General features: G+C 40.8%; 1 long non-coding RNA gene across 2 annotated transcripts; it reads left to right on the top strand.

The window, feature by feature from the left end:
• The first annotated feature begins 3353 nt into the window (after window positions 1-3353).
• Window positions 3354-18552, top strand: LOC310900981. Of its 2 annotated transcripts, XR_014585495.1 has the most exons (5): window positions 3805-3969; window positions 15423-15590; window positions 15853-16078; window positions 16552-16641; window positions 17014-18552. It is a non-coding gene; the product is annotated as an uncharacterized lncRNA (long non-coding RNA). The 2 variants fall into 2 exon arrangements; XR_014585494.1 differs by having other exon boundaries at window positions 3354-3969; window positions 15423-16078.
• Window positions 18553-18950: the final 398 nt, after the last annotated feature.

Below are 18950 nucleotides of genomic sequence, written 5' to 3'. Positions count from 1 at the left end.
ACTAATATTCAGGAAATAAAAAAGTAGTATGATTCACACCAGAAAACAGATCCACTCTATGTGCAGTGCTCACCACAAGGTCAGAGCTTCGCTTGACTTGGTCTTTTCTACAAACCTTTGGAGCTTGTGTTGATCTGCAGTTTAGAAAAGGAATGAACATCAAGATCAAAAAAGAGACACAGCCTTGAAATCAGCAGTGGAACAATAAAATATCTACTAAATTATCCCTTTCTTCACCTCAAATAATTGGATGTCTTTTTCCTGCAGACTTATTTATGAGTGTTGTATTGACTCTTTGGAGTCTCCTTTAAAAAAATAAAAAATAAAAAATAAAAAATGGTGCCTTTAGTTAACCTCTTGGGCACCTCTCCAAGCTTCAAAAGATCAGACCTTCGCATGCGTGCACACATGCACAGAAACAACAATATCTGAACTTGCCCTAGGTAGAATAATAATTATAAGTGTTATTAGGCCTCATGTGCTCTTGGATGAGCAGGTCTGGGAAAACCAGTATCAGCTAAAGAATGTTTTTAACTGTTTCCATAATAAATTGAAAGGATTTTGTTCAGATTTTTGTGAATCATTGTTTGGCATCAGTGACAGGACAAGAACACTTAGCTAGTCCCTGGTTGTCCCAGCACTTCTGCAATCACAAGTGGAAAAAGATCAACTATTTTGGATGTCCTGCTGTAAATTGGCACAGGACTGTCCCTTGCAGTTCATTTATCTAGTGCCTCCTCCATTTCAATTCTAAGACACAACTACTTTCCATAGCTATTTATAAGTTCAGTTACCTTCATATGAAGTTTTCTTTTTTCTTCTTTTTTCCTAACTGGAAGGATGAAGAATTATTTCCCTTTTCTGAATTTTCTGAGACATCCAATCTCCCTTGTTATTAACTGAAAATCATGCAAACAAACCACATACATTTATCCAGGCTGTCATCCAACCCAATTCTCCCAAGTTTCCTGTTTCTCAGCCGTTTGCTTTAAACCTTAGACCACATTGCCTAGTCCAAAATCTATTTAAAAAATCACTTATGTATAAATAAGGTTTAGAGTAGTTGTAGGATTCTGAAAATCCCAGGTATGAAAATCAATAGCCAACATTCTGTCTTGGTCTTTTGCAAATCTCAGAGCCATTTGCAAATATAATCCAGGTTTTGCTCATCCAATTTCTGCTTGGGATATGTACAAACAGGCATTTTGTGCTAGCTTGTCCTCTGTTTAAAGTAAGAAAAAAACAAGATGTGTTAAATTTGGCACTGTAGGTTTTTGGAAGAAATTGGTAGTTCAGACAGAATATTGTGTAGTAAATACTTATTGAATATCTTGTTATATTCTGGAAGTTACTTGGAGAATGTTGATATTGGTAATATTTACAGTAAGCATTCAGTCTTTCTGCCTTATTTCCATAAAAGAAGAGAATCTTTCCTTTCAGTCATCATTTTAATATTATGGAGGGAAGCATGAGAAACATGTCTGCTCCTTTGGATGACATTGTTATTTAGAAATAAATCTTTATTTCTTGCAACACTAGACACCTTCTTTTTTCATTACTGATTCTTCCAGATCTACCATCATTCCTGGACTATTCATTACACACTTAATGTAATTAGGGATCTCCACCTTTCATGCAATGCATATGTGGGGGCCTTATTTAATTCAGATCTGTGGGCATTTTTCTACGATTTTTTTTTCTTTTTTTTTTTTTTTTTTAGAAAAATGGGCGGATGTGGGAAGTCATGCTATCAGCAGCCTAACAGTTACAGCAGTGCTCTCTGAATTGGCTTTGGACTACAAATCCTCTAACACAGGTCTGGAGGCTGCTGCCAGGCCAGCCTCAATGACCCTTGGCACTACCGAATTTCTGTTAAGCTTGCACAAGAATGGTGGTATTTCCCCACTCTCTTTCAAAATATTAGTTTGCGCAAGTCACTTTTCCTTTCTTGTATTTGAGCAGCACTCTCTGGGCAGAGGATGCAGTCCTGCTGATCACGAGTTCAGTCCTGGCACTGTGGGCTTTCACGTGAAGCTCGGGCACGGGCCAGCTCTCACTGCATTTCTGTAGCAGGTGGCGAGAGGACAACTGCTGATACACTGGTTATCAGGGCTCGTTTGCTAATGCTGCGTCCAGAGCTGCCTGAGTGTCATGCTGCTGAGCTGTATGTGGAGGAGAGGTCTGCATACAGAGCAAGTGGCATTGGCATAACCCTGACCCAAACCGGGGTAAACAGTGCATTAAAATAGTTGCCAACCTAGAGAAGACCTACCACGTATATAGTCCATGGCATTAAAACAAGCAGTACTAACAGGACCTGTGATCACATATATTGACCAAATTGCTGCTGTTTATCTTGTGAGCCCTCTATTTGTAAGGACTACAGGTTTTGTTATTTTTATCTAACTCTTGTGAAACTGCCTGGTGGTGCTTCTTTTGTTTTTTAAATTCTGGGCACAACATACTCAACTGTTACATTCCTTTACTCCTTACCCTCAAACACACTTGCATACCCATACCCCCAAAGTTGTCTCGAGCTCTTCATACATGAAGGTACTGATTTTCAAAGTCATTCTGGTCCTATACAGGTAACTTCATAAATGACCAGATTTCTAGAAGAGCCTGAGTTGAAAGTTTTGTGAATTGGAAGTAAATGGGGCTGAGATTCTGACATAACAGATTTGGGGACTTACTGAGTCTGCAAGATCAGAGCGACTGGGAGCTTTGTTTATTGCTACATCAGACAGACACTAAACCACAATCCAAAAAAATTGGAAATCACATAAGAAGCTGTGGTTCAGGTGATGGGCATTAAAGAAAACTCCTTAGACTCTTCTTGTCTTCCTTAATATGGGCTAATGCTGCTCGCTTGGCTTTGAACTGCAGTAGGCTCTGGACCTGATCCTTTTCTTTTTAATGCACTGCCAGCCCTTTCTAGGCTTAGCAGTATCTCCTAAATTGCAGCTCAGGACATGTGGAAATCTCATCAGACATGTTTAATCCTTGCCTTCCAGTGGGGTTGTTACTCAGCGAATGACCCTCCTTTTGAGCTCTCCCTATCAGAACTAATTGCCTTGTTCGGAGCAGAAAAGTTGTTTTTCTTTTCTTAACTGAAGAGATGAGGTGAAGCTTACACCTAGCCAACAAAAAGAATTTGCTTGTATTAAACAGGATCTGACCTAAGTCTATCTTCTGCTGGTTTTAGTAAGTAAAAAGCCATGTGTACACATTCCTTCAATCAAATGAGACATCCCAAGGTAGAATCATAGAATACCTTAAGTTGGAATGGACCCACAAGGATCATCAAGTCCAGCTAGTACTATAGGGTTATTTTCAAGGTACTTGGGGTACTATTGCTAACAGGTTATTTTGTTAGGCTGAATAGCACTGGACTGCTCATCATGGAGGGGTACACTTCTTGTTGCTAGCCATCTTTGTATTCAAACAAGAAAAAAACCTGATCATCAAATGTTGCTGTTGGCTGGGCCAATTATGATATTTCAAGATACAAGGAAAGTTTTGAAAGAATGTGGATTTGCACAGTAAAATATCAACAACAACATTAACAAAGCTGAAAAGGAAGGCACTGAGACATCTTTGTAAATCAAAGCTCTAAAACTCTGAAAACCTACTCTGGTCTGTTTGGCACCCTACAAAGAAAGAAAAAACATGCTCAGTTCATCTAGAATTCATTTTTTCTCTTGTTTATTAATAGTCTTTTTTCAGAGGAACCTCTCCTGCCTTCCTTAAATTACCAACTAATTGCTAATTGCTAAATTAAACCAGAGGCAGGTGTAAATTTACACCACCCCTGACACAGCAGGCACAAAAGGACTCAGATTGCCATGTCAGGGCTTCCAGCACAGTATAGCTGAGGACCTGGCTGTGGAGCTGCCTACTCAGAGGCATACAAGAAGAGTCTTTATTTTTGAATATCTTCTTACGTAGAGATTCTGGATATGGTACAAGGTATGTGCTTTTAGCAGAGACCTGGGCTGTCCCTTAGGGAGAAGGAGGCAGTAGCGAATGTCTTTTAGGTCTGTGGTTTCTTCCAAAATCTGAAAGACTATACACTTATACCAGATCAATTATAGACATGCTGGTGTACTAGATGGTGACAAGAAATTTAAAGAGGGTAGAAATTTTTACTATCTTTCTTCATATATCTGTCCTCAGTATACTTCTGCTGCATTCTTAGAAGCATTATTTTAGCCTCTGGCTCAAGTAGTTTGGTACTTCCACTGCTGATGATCCCTTATGCACTGTAAAGGGAGCTAAAGTAAGTCTTAAAGAGAACATTTGGCATTCAAGAATAAAGAGACTTGTACTCCTTGGTGAAGATACTCACTTAGTATTCAGTGCTCCAGACATATTTTGATTGCCCTTAAAATTCTTCAGCTTAAAGCTGTGATGGTCAGGACTTGGGGTGTATCACAGACTTGCTGGCTTTGTCCTCAGGGTTATTGCAACAGTTGTGTTGTGCAGGAACAATGAGATGGTGGGAAAGGGCTCTTAGATCTGGGGTATGACTTCTTTGCAACTGGTACTTAAGTCTGGAAATCATGTCACGTGAGGAGGCCCTGTAATGTGGCTACAGTTAAATGAATGCTTTACCTCTTACATAATAAATCATAAGTGGGATACTCTGAGAAACAGTCCATGTGTTGGCTAAAGTTCCTGAAAGGCCTTCAGAAGTCTGGGTAATTCTTGTATTGAATTAACTAATATTCCCAGTATGTAAACAGGAAAAATAGGGCTTAGAATCTATCGCTAGGGACTTTGTCAAGGTTAAACAGTGAATTAGTTGTAGTGATTAATTACATCTCACCTCTTAATTCTTGAGCAATTACAGAAGCATACTGCCTTGCAGACTAATTCTCATGTCTTTCTTCTATTCTTCCATACTATTTCCCCACAAACAAAAGCCTAAGGCTGGACATGCTGTTCTCCAGCCTAGAGTCAAGGCCTGTGAAGATGTGAAGAGCCAGTTGTGCACTTGATTTTTTTTTTTCTCTCAGACAGCGGTTGTTCAGCCTGGAGAGCCAAATAGCTCTGGGGCAAAGTAATCAGTCTGCATGCATGGTTTTCAACTAATTGTAAAACAGAAGAAGCCTAGAGCATTGGATATCTCTTTCCAGTACTGTGATGCTCAAAGAAGTAAGATGTGTTTGAGACATGCCAGCTTCTTAACCCCCAAGAGTCTACATGATAAAAATGCTATTACAGGTTAGAACAGGCAAAGAAATCTCCTGCCTTCTCCTTATGGCACAGTGTTCTCATATTCACAGAGTGCCAAGTTGTAAATTACTGTTTCTCTCACTATATTTAGTGTTGGTGTGGCATCACCTTTAATGTAGTGTGCAGTTCTGGTCTGCACAATCTAAACAATATGTTAAGGCTCTTGAAAGCATTCAGAGGAGGGTAACAAAGCTGGTAAAAGGCATGGAAAGCATGTCCCATGAGGAGAGGCTGAGGACACTTGGATTGGAGAAGGAGAGGCTCAGGGGCTGCCTCATTGCTCTCTACAACTGCCTGAGGAGGAGTGGATAGGAAGGGGCTGGTCTCTTTTCCCTGGTAACCAATGGCAGGGCATGCAGGAACAGCACAATGCTGTGACAAGGGAGGTTCAGGTTGGGTATTAGGAAGAATCTCTTTACCATGAGAGTTAGCCAAACACTGGGACGGGCTTCCTAGAGAGGTGGTTGATTCCCATGGCTGTCAGTGTTCAAGAGGCATTTGGATAATGTCCACATTAATATGCTTTAACTTTTGGGTAGCCCTGAAGAGGTCAGGCAGTTGGATTGGGGTGATTTTTGAAGGTCTCTTCCACTGAACTACTCTATTACAGTATCACGTATCTGAATTAGGGAAGCAAAGTTATTTTCTGTGTTCTCCAAATGAAGTAAAAGAAGTCAGAGGGTTTAAAAAAAATAAAATTTGGGATTTCCATGCTCGAAGTGAAATTTCTGCATCATCTTCAGTGTGCTAAAACTTGGTGATGTGCTCTTTGGGGATTCTGAGCATTGGTTTATACATGAACACTTTCATGAGGGAGAAAGATGGTGTCTGTTTACTCTTCTTTCTCACTTGCCTTTTAAAGTACTTCTCATTGTAATAGCAGGAAGTGTGGTGGTGCTGGTGGGAGACTATGCTGAGACAGGTTAGTGGTCTGCATGGTCTGGGTGCCTGTTCCGAATGCAGCCTCTTCAGGAGGCTGGTTCTCTTCCCTTAGCAGATCTCTGAGCACATTGCAAGAAATCTTACCTATTTAACGTAGGGAAGCAAGTATTTAAAGTCTTTCTCCTCCTGCTTCCACTAAGCCAATATTTTCAGATAACCTTACAGCTATCTGGGCCTAAACTAGATTTTCAGTTTCCCAAGTTTATCGGGGCCTGAATGAAAGTGGCATCACTTCTTGCCTCTATGACATGTAGGAATCACTCTTAGATTATTATATTGCAAAGGTAAACATCCCTCATACTTTCCTTATGTGACTGCTAATCCAGATATATCTTTTACAGTGATGGGGGTTTGACTTCTCTGTGTTGTGGGGGCAATAGAACTTAAATTTTCTCTAATAGCAATGTGCTGTCTAATGTTTTTATTAATCCACTTGTCTTCAAAACAGTGGCTTTAAACACAGGACAGAAGGTAAATTTGGGTCCTTTCCAGCTGCGGATTGCCAGCAGATTTGCAAGACTTGTGTAATTTTTTTTATAGATTATTAAACTTGGCAGGCAGGATTCAACCATCACCAGGATTTCATTTAATATATCTATTCCCTTACACATTGCCATTTGCTAACAGCACATGGAGTAAATCCTAGGTGGCCCTGCTTTTGGAAGCTGCAGGCTGAATTAGTTGAAAAGGACTTGAGACACATTGCCTAAATGATTTTGTGAGGCTTTTTTTGGATAGTAAGTTATCCTGCAGCTTAAACTGGAAATGGATCCAGACAAGTATCCCTAAACTTGAGAGGAAATATGGATACAAACTTTGAAACTAATATTCTTCTCTACTGGAAAAGAACCCCCTAATTTTCTATTTATCCCATTCCTCCTTTCCCTAACAAAGCAGTATTTTTCAGATCACGTGAATTTTATTTACTGACTACCAAGTAATTACATGGTGAGTAATTGGATGGCTTCACAGGACTGGAAATGGAATAGTGATTGCTTAACCTGTAGGTGAGTATTTCAGCTCTGTGCTATCCTGGCAGTGAGCGTAGATGGGTCCCAAATGTCTGCTGTGTGCCATATGTTGGGGTTCAGCTCAGTTGTGTCAGGTGTCTGCATCACAAATAACCACCAGTACAAATAGTGGATATTGGCAGTCTTGGGATAGAAGTAAAACCAAAATGGGTCTTGAAGAATGCCCTTTTTTTTTTAATCTTTGTCTGGATGGACTGATTTGTGGGTATCCGGAGAACATGGAGGTGGTAATCCAAATCTCTCCTTGTTTGTGCTGAGTACCTGTGGAGCTCTCTTATCTTTGACACTAGATTAAAATTAAATATTTAATTTAGCTGCAGGGTTTTAAGTAACTGTCTTTATTGCTGCTGGAGAAGTAAATATGACTTTAAAAGAATCTTGTAGTACAGAAACTGCCAGAAGGAATCAGTACATGGCATGACTTTTGTTCAGATCAGGGGAACAACTCTTGCCATTTCACAGCAGTGGATCTTTTCTTTCTGATCCAGCAACAGTTGATTAGTTAGCCTGAGCAGTTGTAATCTGCACCAGGTCCTGCTAATATGTCTGGTTTTTCACTTAAGAAGGAATGGTGAAAAAATGTAGTCCAGCTGTTACAATATAGAAACTTACAACATGAGCAAAGCTTGTGAAAGGAAGCGCAGCAGGGAGAGCTTTTATTCATATGGATACAGTTTTTTTCATTCTATTTTTTTCCCAAAAAATCTCATGGAACTTTTTCCTCCTATAGGTTTTTGTAAATCTTCTTCCCCTTGTTGCTGGGAGATTTAAAACAAACAGCCAAACAACCAAGAGTATTTAATGAACTCTGAATTGCCTTGCTATAAACTGAGAGAATTTCTAGGTTTCCCACTTACCCAATTGGCCTAAAATCACAAAAATAACCTCATCTCATTATAATCCTATTTCACAACTCATTTTTCACGGCTCAATTCCATCCTAGACTGGTTTTTCTTTCTTCTTAGTTCTTGTTTTTCCCCTACCACACATGCATCCACTCTTTTCCTCTCTCACAAACAGGCTTGCTCACACACCCCCACACATCCACACTCACATACATTAGGAGCAGTTTACAGCTCAATTTGAAAGATAGTTCTTAAAAAAAAAAAGTTTCTGATGTGGAGAACAACTAACAAAACAAAGGAAACCAGAGTGGGCAGTAAAACCCTTGGGGTCTGCAAGCTTAGTTGTGGGAAATGTGGTGTTAATTTTTCTTATTTTGAAATTCACTAATGCCTCTCTCATAGAACTTGAAAGAACATTTTGTTTACTTAAAAATAATAAAAAAAAAATCTGGTGACTTTGTTATATGGGATTTATTTGGGTTCTTTCTTTTTCTTAACTAGGAAAGTTTGTAGGAAAACAGGATATTTGTCTCTGAAGAGGTTGTCTGCTACTTATTTCCCACATAAACTTCCTGCTGTTGCTACTTTGGAAATTACTGTCTAATCTGCTTGGGTCCCAGGCCTTTAACTCCATCACTGTGCACTAGGTTCCCAAATCCTATGCTTTCAAAGTGAATTTGTCCTCTCATATCACCCCTGCCTCTAATTTCTAAGGCATCAACTGCCTAAGGCATCTGTCAAGTTCACCCTCTCTCATCTTTCCCTTTAACAATCATTTTGTTCCTTTATCCCTCAAATTTCACTGCTTCCTCTCATTCTATTCTTCGTGGTACCTAAACTTGAACTGTCACCACCCTCTGTTGTAGCCTGTGGGATGGAGTTCCCTCCTTTTGTGGATCAAAACTTCAGCACTTTCCCACTGAACACAGTAAACACCCACAGGCTTGCAAATCTCCCTGGAAATTTGATTTCCTGTTTTTTCTTCAGCTTCATATTCAGTCCTTTCATCCTCGCATTAGCACACTCGCTATGACCCTCTTTTCTTTAGCTTAACTACTCTCTGCGGATTGTGGTATTACTCTGCCAAAACATTTTTTTGTAAATCTTAGTGGTGAAATGCCATTCTCTTCAATCAGGGCAGATTACACAGTCAGATGTGTATTAAAAGGTCAATGTACAAAAACCTCATAAAAGTATCGATCAGCCTGGAAGCCAGTGATATTTTTGTAATGTCCTGGGGCCACATTGATTAAACTGTTTAAACCATAAACGATGACATCCACTTCAGTCAGTCCAGCTCCTGGAATAGCCCTACAGTCCCTGTCTCCCAGTGTTCTGGATAAATGTGCTTGGACTTCATTGTAAAACACCGGGTCAATGAACGGCCGAGTACTCAAACAAACCCTTCTGACCATGTGCAAAGACAGCCCTCCAGCCTGTGCTGCTACAGGTGAACCCATGGCAGGGAAATGTGAGCAGTTGGCAGACTTACAGCAGATGCCATCTTAATTGGCCTGTGATGAAGGTGAGCTGTTCCCTCTCAATGGTAGCATGCTTTGCTCTCCTGCCTGGCAATATGACCGCTTACATAAGCTGTGCTTAAGATCTTTATTGTCCTGGGCAGGAGTTCAGTTTATGCTAATAACTCTGGCATCTGGATCTGGATTGAAAATATGTTAATGAGGCAAAACAGCACAGGGATGGCCCCAAACTGCTTTTTGTTTGTTTTTCCTTGAGATTTGCATTTTTTCTTTGCATTACAGCTGCAGTGACTTTTGCTTTTTTATGATTCTAATACCATATTGACTTGATGACCAGAGTGCAAGGTGGGGGAACAAACTCCACTGTAGGCTGAGGGAAGCCATATGGCAGTAGGGTTGAATGACAAGCATACCTCAACCATTGCATCTCAAAGTGAGGTGCAGTGAGAGGTGTCAATATTATGACATTTTTGAGTATAACAAGCCTTAGCTCTGGAGAAACTGAGGCCCAGTTTAGGCTGGGGAAGCTGAGGTGAAGAGTCTTACCCACTGTCACTGTACTGAGACACGGTTGTTATACAGGGCACCCAAGTCATGTCTCTACAGTTAGTAGTACTGAGGCAAGTCACTCTCAGCAAGAACCCAGCAATTGCTGTGTGTGTGTGTATATATATGTTTTGGCTGAATAACAGTGGCTAGGATAAAGGGGTTTTCTTTGTGCTAGGGAAACAAAGGCTGATGTTTCTCAAAAGATAGAGGCTGTATAGAGTATCTCCCTGTGTGCTTTTCACATAAGAAACCGCAGCAGCTTGGCAGACAAACAAGAAAGTTTACTTTTTTTTCAAAAAAAAAAAAAGGAAGAATTAGTTCTTATTATGCAGAGAGTCTCAGGTCTGACGTAATTTGATGTGGAAATATTTTCCAGCTAATTCTTGCTAGGAAATAATCTCAATGCAATGGCTTCAAAGAGCCTGAATGTGTCCGGCACTAACTACTGAGGCTATGCTAATGGCTCTGACAAATGAAGCTGAACTTTGGGACCATTTGGAGAGTGGAATGAGTGTAGGTGGTGGTGGTGGTAGCTTGCTTATTAAGTATTTCACACCAGCTTTCTGTGAGCTGGGGGGAGTGCCAGGACTCTGGGCCAACACTGTTTAGGGCCCTGATTACCTGAGAGATGCTCCTTGTTTGCAATGTCACAGACCCCGGGCTGGTGACGAGGGAGCTGGAGGGGGAATGCGTCAGGAAGACGTCTGTGGCAGTACACTCTGTATTGCAGCCTGCGTTGGCTAGCTTGCTAGGCAACCTCTGAACGCAGGCTTTCTCAAGTGTTTGGGAGGAGGTGAGCTGATCTCCTTTGAGCAGGATAGAACAGAGTGGCTCTGATCCTGAATCATTATTCCGCTGCTGATTAATTAACAATGGGAACAGTTTATTCATTAACTGAATTTGTCTCTCTTCTCTGCTTTAATTTGGGAAAAGCAATTAAGCACTAATGCTGTTGAACCAGAGTGTAAACACACAAACATCTAGCCACAAAGACCTATGGCTTTCTTTATAAAAGAAGGACATTAATGCACCTGTAATGTAAACTTCTGGCAACTCTCATGCTAGAGCTTGTAGGGATGAGGATATGGGGAGCGAGCAGTGTGGGTGCAGAGCTGGCACCTGCACTCTACAGAAGCTGGGCCCTCGGCCAAGACCAGCATGCAGATGAGGGCTGTGCATCAGGCCTGAATTTAGCAGTTGCTGTGCGTCCCTGCAACTAGCAGTGGTGCACAACCACCTGTGTTGAAGGACTTTCCTTCTCACTTTTTGCTTTTATTATGGCCCTCTTTGGAAGTGTAGCTACTTGTACATGCTGCAGTAGCAGAGAGGACTTGTTATGTATGTAAAGGTCACTAATCCATCACTTCTGGATGGAAAGCAGCAGCCTTTATTATCATCTCCTGTGGACTTTACAGTATTGCCCCTCTCCTTTTCTTAGTACTCAGCATAGATGAGAAAAACAGTCAGGTGAATCAGCAACCAGTGGGATCTTGCACAGGCACTACTTAAAGTTACATGTGATAAAAATCTGTAATGATCTCTGCCCTTCTAGGGATCAGTTGGCCAGCTATTAGCAAAAAGTGATTCTAGGTTTGAGAGGTCTTAGCAGCTGGAAGGATAAGCTGTTGAACGGTCATTTACTGATGCAGGCAGACAGTTGACTCTTAGAATCCCTAAAGCAAAAGGAAAAATAACTCTTGGGAAAGATATCTATTTTTCTTTAAATCTGTTCTTCCGCTACTGCTTCTTATCATGGCCCACTGATTTTGTAGTTAATTTTGTGGCAGAGTCTATATAGTTAACTTGCAAACTCAGGTCTCATTTTTCAAGGAGTGAGTTCAATCATTTAGACTTTGTCTCGGACTCTCATGTGGCAGATTAGGCACCTGCATTGTAATTACAACCAGGCGTTCTCTTTTCCCAAGGACTATTCTTGGCTCTTTCCCATTGATGCCAGGAAGAGTTTAGTAACAGCCAAGAGGAGTTAATGACTTAGCTACTAACTTGCTTTCTTCTTCAGTCCTTGGTGAAATGAGTTTGTGAAACTACAGATTTGTTTCACAAGTGTGGTAGCACCTAAAAGAGAGACTGAGAGTACAGCTCAGTTTCCAATGGTCAAATGCCCTCCTTGCTGGGCAATTAGCGTGTGACAAAAGGAAAGAATTGAGGCAGAGGTGGAAGTAGAGAGACAGCATCAATAACGGGGAAGATATTGAATAACCAGCTCTTCCAGGCTCATCCATAAGTCTTATCTTTCTCTTCAGATCTTTTAGAGAGGATCATGCTGACAATCAAATTGGAAGTGGGAGGTAAAGCCTGAGTGTTCAGGGGAATAAGATGGCAGCCCAAAACCTTGAGATACCTCTGTCATGTGGAGAAGAATTGCCACAGGACTCTTGACAAGGGGATGGATATGGGTTGGCCTCAGACAGGCTGTGAGGAATGTAGCAGGTAATAAAGGATCAGACTCTTGGTGACATTTCTGTCACTGACATAACTGAGAGGAAGACAGAACATTCAATTACAGCAGCTTTTGACTAGACATTGCACCAGCAACTCATGTAGTTAAAGGCCTGTATGGAATATGCCCTCCGATTTGTTGAGCTCACTTTCAAGACAAGTTACTACAGACAGTAGACATATGAATCAAAACTATGCTTGGCGAAGATGCACTACAAGGCATTTTGCTATTGAAAGTGAAGTTTGTAAGTGGGCAAATGAAGAACCGACTCTGTTTTATATGAGACCACCACCATGAGCTTGCTTGACTTGTGACAGCCATAAACTGAAGTAAAAGAATAAAATTAAACCTAACCCTGCAACCTGTGAATGCCTCTCTTCTGCCAGAAAAAAAAAAATGCTTTTAGGTCTCTGCTGAAGCAATTGGTTTGTGAAGAGCCTTTTTTTTTAAAAAAAAAAAAGTAAATAAAAATAGAAGCTAATGACATACCCCTTGCATAGGTGAATAAGATGTTCCTCTTCAGTTGGTTTTATGACTCCTCTTCCCATCCTCTATAGTGTTTGTTCAGCAGACAGCAGCAGAGCTGCCTGCTCACTCCTGCCCTGGAAACCCACTGCGTGGAATAAGCAGAAGGAATGAGCAAAGGGAAACTTGAGGTGTAACTGGGCGTTTGGACTTGAGGAAAAAATAAGAATAAATGTTTGTCATAGAGCCTGCATGTTAATGTCCAGCCAGAGTTCAGAAAATACGAAGCTCAACAGTCTGATTGAGCATGACAAACTCCCCTTTAGGAAGGGAATCCAAGGCCTTACTTTCTCAGGACCAGATCCAGAGTAGGAATTAGATATGACATTCAGTACAGCAATTCCTTCCCCAAATTCAAAAGCTTGGTTACAGTACAGGAATGCGCAGGGCTGACTTCTGATCATTACATAATGAATTTAGGTGTCTAAGAATAGCAGTCACACCAAATGGAGAAGATGAGAGAAAGTCTAATCCAGCCAACTGGCAATGCTGATGAGACAGAAGAATCTTATGCTCTCTGTATTGCCTAGATTTAGAGGGTGATCTCAGAGGTGGCATTTCTGGAACAGAGATTCAGGTTTTGAAACTGCTTCTGGCAGATAAGTGCCTGGCTTGCATTTTTGGGTAAACATTGTTATTTTTTCATGAAATTTGAGGAGGAGCTACCACCTTTCTTTCATGGCTAGATTACTCATTCGAGAAGTGTTAAAGATGAGTATAGACCTTCAGTCTGCAAAAAGGCCGTAAATAATTCCCATATGGGAAAACTTTCAGCGTTTCTGAAGGCTGGGTCAATATGCACAAGGTTGAAAAGCAAGTAGGAATACAATATGATTGACTAGTACAGTGAATGCAATGCTAGACTGTTTGTAGTTTTCAATGGTTTACTTGTTCCTCTTGAGAGGGCAGGGGTCGTCATACATTTGTACAACTTCACTTAAAAATATGAATGGCAAGCTCTGGCGTACCCATAGCTAACAAGTTCAAGATTACTTCTTCAGTGACAAGTTACCACTTTACTGTTCTTATCCTTCACTCTAATGTGTAGTTTTTCAACTTATAGCACTAATTAATGATTAGGCCACTAAAATATAAATATATATAAAATAAGACAGACTAAAGAGCAGATGACATGACATAAAATGGCATAGTTGTCTTTTCTTCAGAGCAGGCAATACGACAAAAGAAAATTCAATAGGAAAGCAGTAGACTGACATACATCTGGGTTGCAACAGTCACCTAGACTGAAAACCATCATACCCTTTATTATAAGTGTGTTACAGGCTGCTTTCTGTGCCCAAGGTTTACCAAGACATCTTAGAATTCTTTTGTATGTCCTCCCATCTTCTCACTTTCACCTGAGAGATGATACAGAAACATGATCATTATGATTTCCAATGACTCATGCTCAGCAGCACAAACTCAAATTGATTACCAAACCATCCTCCAGGAAATACTGGTGGGTATCCTCAGGAATTTAGGGTAGGTTCAGGTAAACATCTCTCACACTGGTTCTTCTGATGACTGGAGCAATTTGGTCCTTCCTGCTTTCTGTTTCTAACAACAAAGGCCCTGTTCTCAGTTAAATAAAAAAGTATATACTTGGTAATGTTAAAAAAAAAAAGAATAAAAAAACAAAACTTGCCACCAGAAAATATAATGATATACCAGAAGAACCATTTATGCATTAAAAGCCCTTCTCAATTTTCCAGAAGGCATCCGAAGCTCATTAAAAGAGGCTTTATTTTTGTGTGGTTGTGGTTTTCATTTTCTCTCTTAAAACAGTTTCTGTCATAGACAAATCACTTTCTCTGGCATTTTCAAGCACATATTTCCTAGCAGTCATGCTAATACTGTCACAGGAGGGAGGCATTTAACCATTGCTGTTTCACCTCTGCTTCAGCATTTAGCAGTTTTGTCATACAATTCCCATTGATTAGAACTTCTGCTGTAGGCAAATGTAGCCACAATACAGCCCTTCACTTAAATAATAAAAACAACCAAGTTATACAATGGTTAGTTCTTGGGCTATGCAAACCTATTCTTCCGCTTGGTTGAATTGGTGGAACACAGAGACCTCAGAGTCAAGTAATAATGATGGTCTCAAGCTGCAGCACGCAGACTTGGGATTGTGTTGCAGACCATGTTAAAGATCAGCCAGGGATAAGGGACAGATCCTTTACTTAGTGGTGGTGTGTTTGGGCCAAGCTTCTTTCATTATATCTACAATCTGTCTCCAGCCTCTGAGTGCCAATCTGAGGCAGGATTGTTTGCTATGGAATAGTCTTATCCAAAATGTTTTTAAGTCAACACAAGACTTCTCATTGCTTCTAATGGTTTTCTTTGTCAGGCCCTGATCTGAACATGCATGGAAAGCCTCAATTACAAGCTTCACCTCTCTGCTTTGAAAATGTGGTGTTGGCCACCCAGTATGAAGAAGGCTTCCTCAATGCCAACAGCTGGATTTTTATTGTTGTATCCTTTATGGTCATTGCTCAGTGAAGTCCTATTTAGTAAGGTACTTAAAACACTCTTAATTTTAAGTCAGCTTATGGGCCTGTGTAAATCAGAGACACTCCTCTGATACTTAAAGTCAGACAGGCTCTAACCTGAGTCCTAACAAATACAGACATTCAGAATAGTTGTACCCACATCTAGCAACCCTCCTTGTTACTGCCACTGTTAACTAATACTATAATACTGGGGAAAGAAGATGGGGTGCTTTTTACTCTGAGGTGTTCTGTTGAAGAGTTGAAACAAAGTACGCGCTTACTTGGCAGAAGAATAGAAGAGAAAGAAAGAGATGGCCTTGGAATAGGGAAGATGTGACAGGATTTATGTGGGGACAGTCACTGGCAGAAATAAGCCCATCAGTAGAGAGGAAATAGTTCAAGAGGACCAGCAGTCCCAGCACTAAGTACTGGAACATTAACCTCTGCCTGAGCTTTTGCTGTGGATGTGGAAAGTTGATAGGAGCGTGGAGCTGAGTTCTCTCCTGCTGCTAAGGCAAGCCTGTCCCAATGCTTGTGGAGGTGTCACACTTACTGCTTGCTTCATGGGTCTCCTGAGCTAAGAAGGTGAAATAGCACTGTCAATAGAGTATACCTGATTTAAATGGGCTTGGTGTGCTTTCTAGGCACGGTAGGGTGAGGTTTTGTAGAACACCAGAGGTGGCTTGCCATCTTGTCCCTTTTTGCAAGAGGTGAACTTGGTAATTACGTGCTGTATTATTAGCTTCATTTTTAGCTGGTTCATCAAGTTGAGTCAGCTCACAAATTAGATAAGCAACAGGATGAGTGCAAAGAAAAGGGCAACATTTTCAGCTATGGCAGAGGGAATGACTCTCTCTGCATCAGCAATTAAACAAGTGAAGCCACCTCTTGCAAAGTCATCACTTTTTGTACCTCTTTCCCCTGTAGCACGGCCTATAGTTTCAGAGCTCATTGATTTACCTTGGTTCATGTCATCCTCTTATGTAGGACAGTATTGCAGATGAAAAGGGATACTGAGGATTATTGTGCAGATGAAGGAAGATTGTTAGAGCAGCACTTTATATGGATCCTGACGAGGTATTGAGAAACAAGTAACTTCTCATTTACTCTGTCTTCTTATAGAGTCCTGACCAAGCCATTTTTTCTTCAAGAGCCCTTATTTTCCTATCTTTACAGGAAAACAATAGCTTTCTGCCTCGTCAAACTATGGCAAGGCTAAATTATTCACTTTCCAGAAAAAAGTAGTTGGTTTCAGCTTCAGACCTATCACTCATTCTCATGGTTGTTGTGCATATACTTATTTTTTTTTAAAAAAAGTACAGGAGATGAGAAGACTGGAGGGTAGTGCTCCAAAACAAATTTTAGTGGTTATTACTGTAGCAAATAGCTGGATTTGGTAAACATATGAACAAGACTTTTTTATTCTCAGCATTTTTTTTCTCCCCACAGAAGAATGTGAGCCACTCTTTATTAGGTGTAAATTGTGTATTACTGCATCAAGAGAATGATGTCGATTTACATGGAATCATGGCTTGGCTCACTCAAGCTCTGCTCCACTTCGCTGGACTCCTTTGGAACTGCAAAGTGGCATCCTACTGATTTCTTCTGCAACTCTATTCCTCACATCTCCCAGGCCCTGGCGTTTGTATTTCCTGATCTTAAAGCACAATGTCTTAATTATGGTCAGAGAAAAGACATAAGGAAAAGGAATGTCCTGACTTGTCTTTTAACTGCAGTTCTTACTGGTATTTATTTCAAAGTGCAATTACAGGAACGGAAATGACTATGCAAAAATGCCCTTTTCCTACTAACAATCTCAGCAGCTTGTGTACATTTGAGTAAAATCTTCAGACCTTTGTTGACATAAGTTTTAGTGCATGTCATATTTATTTTCTAGCCTGTATTACAAAATAGCCTTGCAGGAAAGTGTCTTCAGGGAGAGGAGAAGGGTAAAGAACCAGAGGGACCAGCGGTGCAGAAGTCACTTCTGTCAGTTGCTTCTCTTGAGTCAGGCAGCCTTAGCTGCCGAAACTGTTAGCTTCTCCTGCCCCCTCGTGCAGGCTTGTGAACACTGCCAGCGACTTTCTCTGGCAGAAATCTGCCAGAGAAACTGCAAAATAGAATAAACGAACACAAGACCTTCGGGATATAGCAGTTTTGTGAAGGAATCTCTTTGTTAGCCATGGGAAGACAGCTGTCTAGTCCTGCGCAGGAGAATCTCCCAGGCCATCAGAAAAGACAACATATTTCTTGAAACCTTGGTTTTCCAGGCTGTAGGAAGCAGAGGCCTCTAAAAACATGTTCAGATTTGAAGCTAAATGTTTCCAAACATGGAATCTGAGGAATGGTATCTTTGGTTTCCTCAGGAATTAAGTGTGGAACGGTCAGCTGAGCCTTCCTGCCTTCCTCCTTGTCTCTGCAGGGCAGCGGTGAGCAGCTCTCCCTTCCCTGCTCAGCATCTGTTTGCTGGCATCTGGCTGGGGTCCCGCTGTCACCTGATGCTCTTTATCCTATCATCTTGTATCCAGATGTCTCAGGCTAGACATCTGTTCTGCTGCCCTATGTCTCTCACTGTGCTGCGTTTTTATTTTTTTTTTGTGTGCCATTAATTGAAAAAAAATGTCAGGACAAGTATCAAACAGTGCCTCAGAAACAGCATGGTGGTCAAAGGGTGAGAGAAGCTGCAATACCTAGGTTTTGCACTGATATTTCAATGTACAGTTTTATGTATCTATACCAATCCTAGACCATGTTCAGAAGACTTTTGTTTTGTTTTTGGCAGTGCTAACTTAGGCAAAAGTTCACTAAGGTTAATGGGAGTTCATCTGACCAGAGAATGAATACCACTAAAATCAGGACTGTGATAATCGGTCTTCCCCCCCCCAGTACAATCAGGATCAGAGCGGATTGATCCATGTTCCAAAAATACCATAGCATAAAACAGTGAACAAAGCAGCTTCCTCACCTTGTTTTTGAGGGCCAAGCAGTTTTAGGACACAGACAGGTTAGATAACTAATGCTATCAAGCAAACACATAGCTATGTTTGATGCAGTCTTATATACATTTTGGGTGCACTTGAACTGCCTTGGAAAAAACAGCAGCAGTAATACTCAAGAAGAAATAGATAGGACAAGAGGAACAGTCAGGATTACAATTCTATGTCTTTTCTAGAGGTTTTGTAAGTTTGAGCCTTTTTCATCTTGCATTGTTTAGGAGCAGTCCAAAAAACCTCCCCCCGGGATGCAGAAAATGAAGGGAGGAAAGTGCTGCTGCTATTACTGAGAACAGACCCTTGAGAGCAGATATGTATGGTCCCAAATTCTCTAAACTGTCTTTGCTTAATGGAAAACCTAGCTGTAAGTTACAGGGTACCATCTTGTCGTGG

Source organism: Anser anser, assembly GCF_964211835.1.
Source record: "Anser anser genome assembly, chromosome: 5".
Classification (NCBI taxonomy): Eukaryota; Metazoa; Chordata; class Aves; order Anseriformes; family Anatidae; genus Anser; species Anser anser.
Note: the sequence above shows the minus strand (reverse complement) of the source record. Positions and strands in the feature narration are given on the sequence as shown.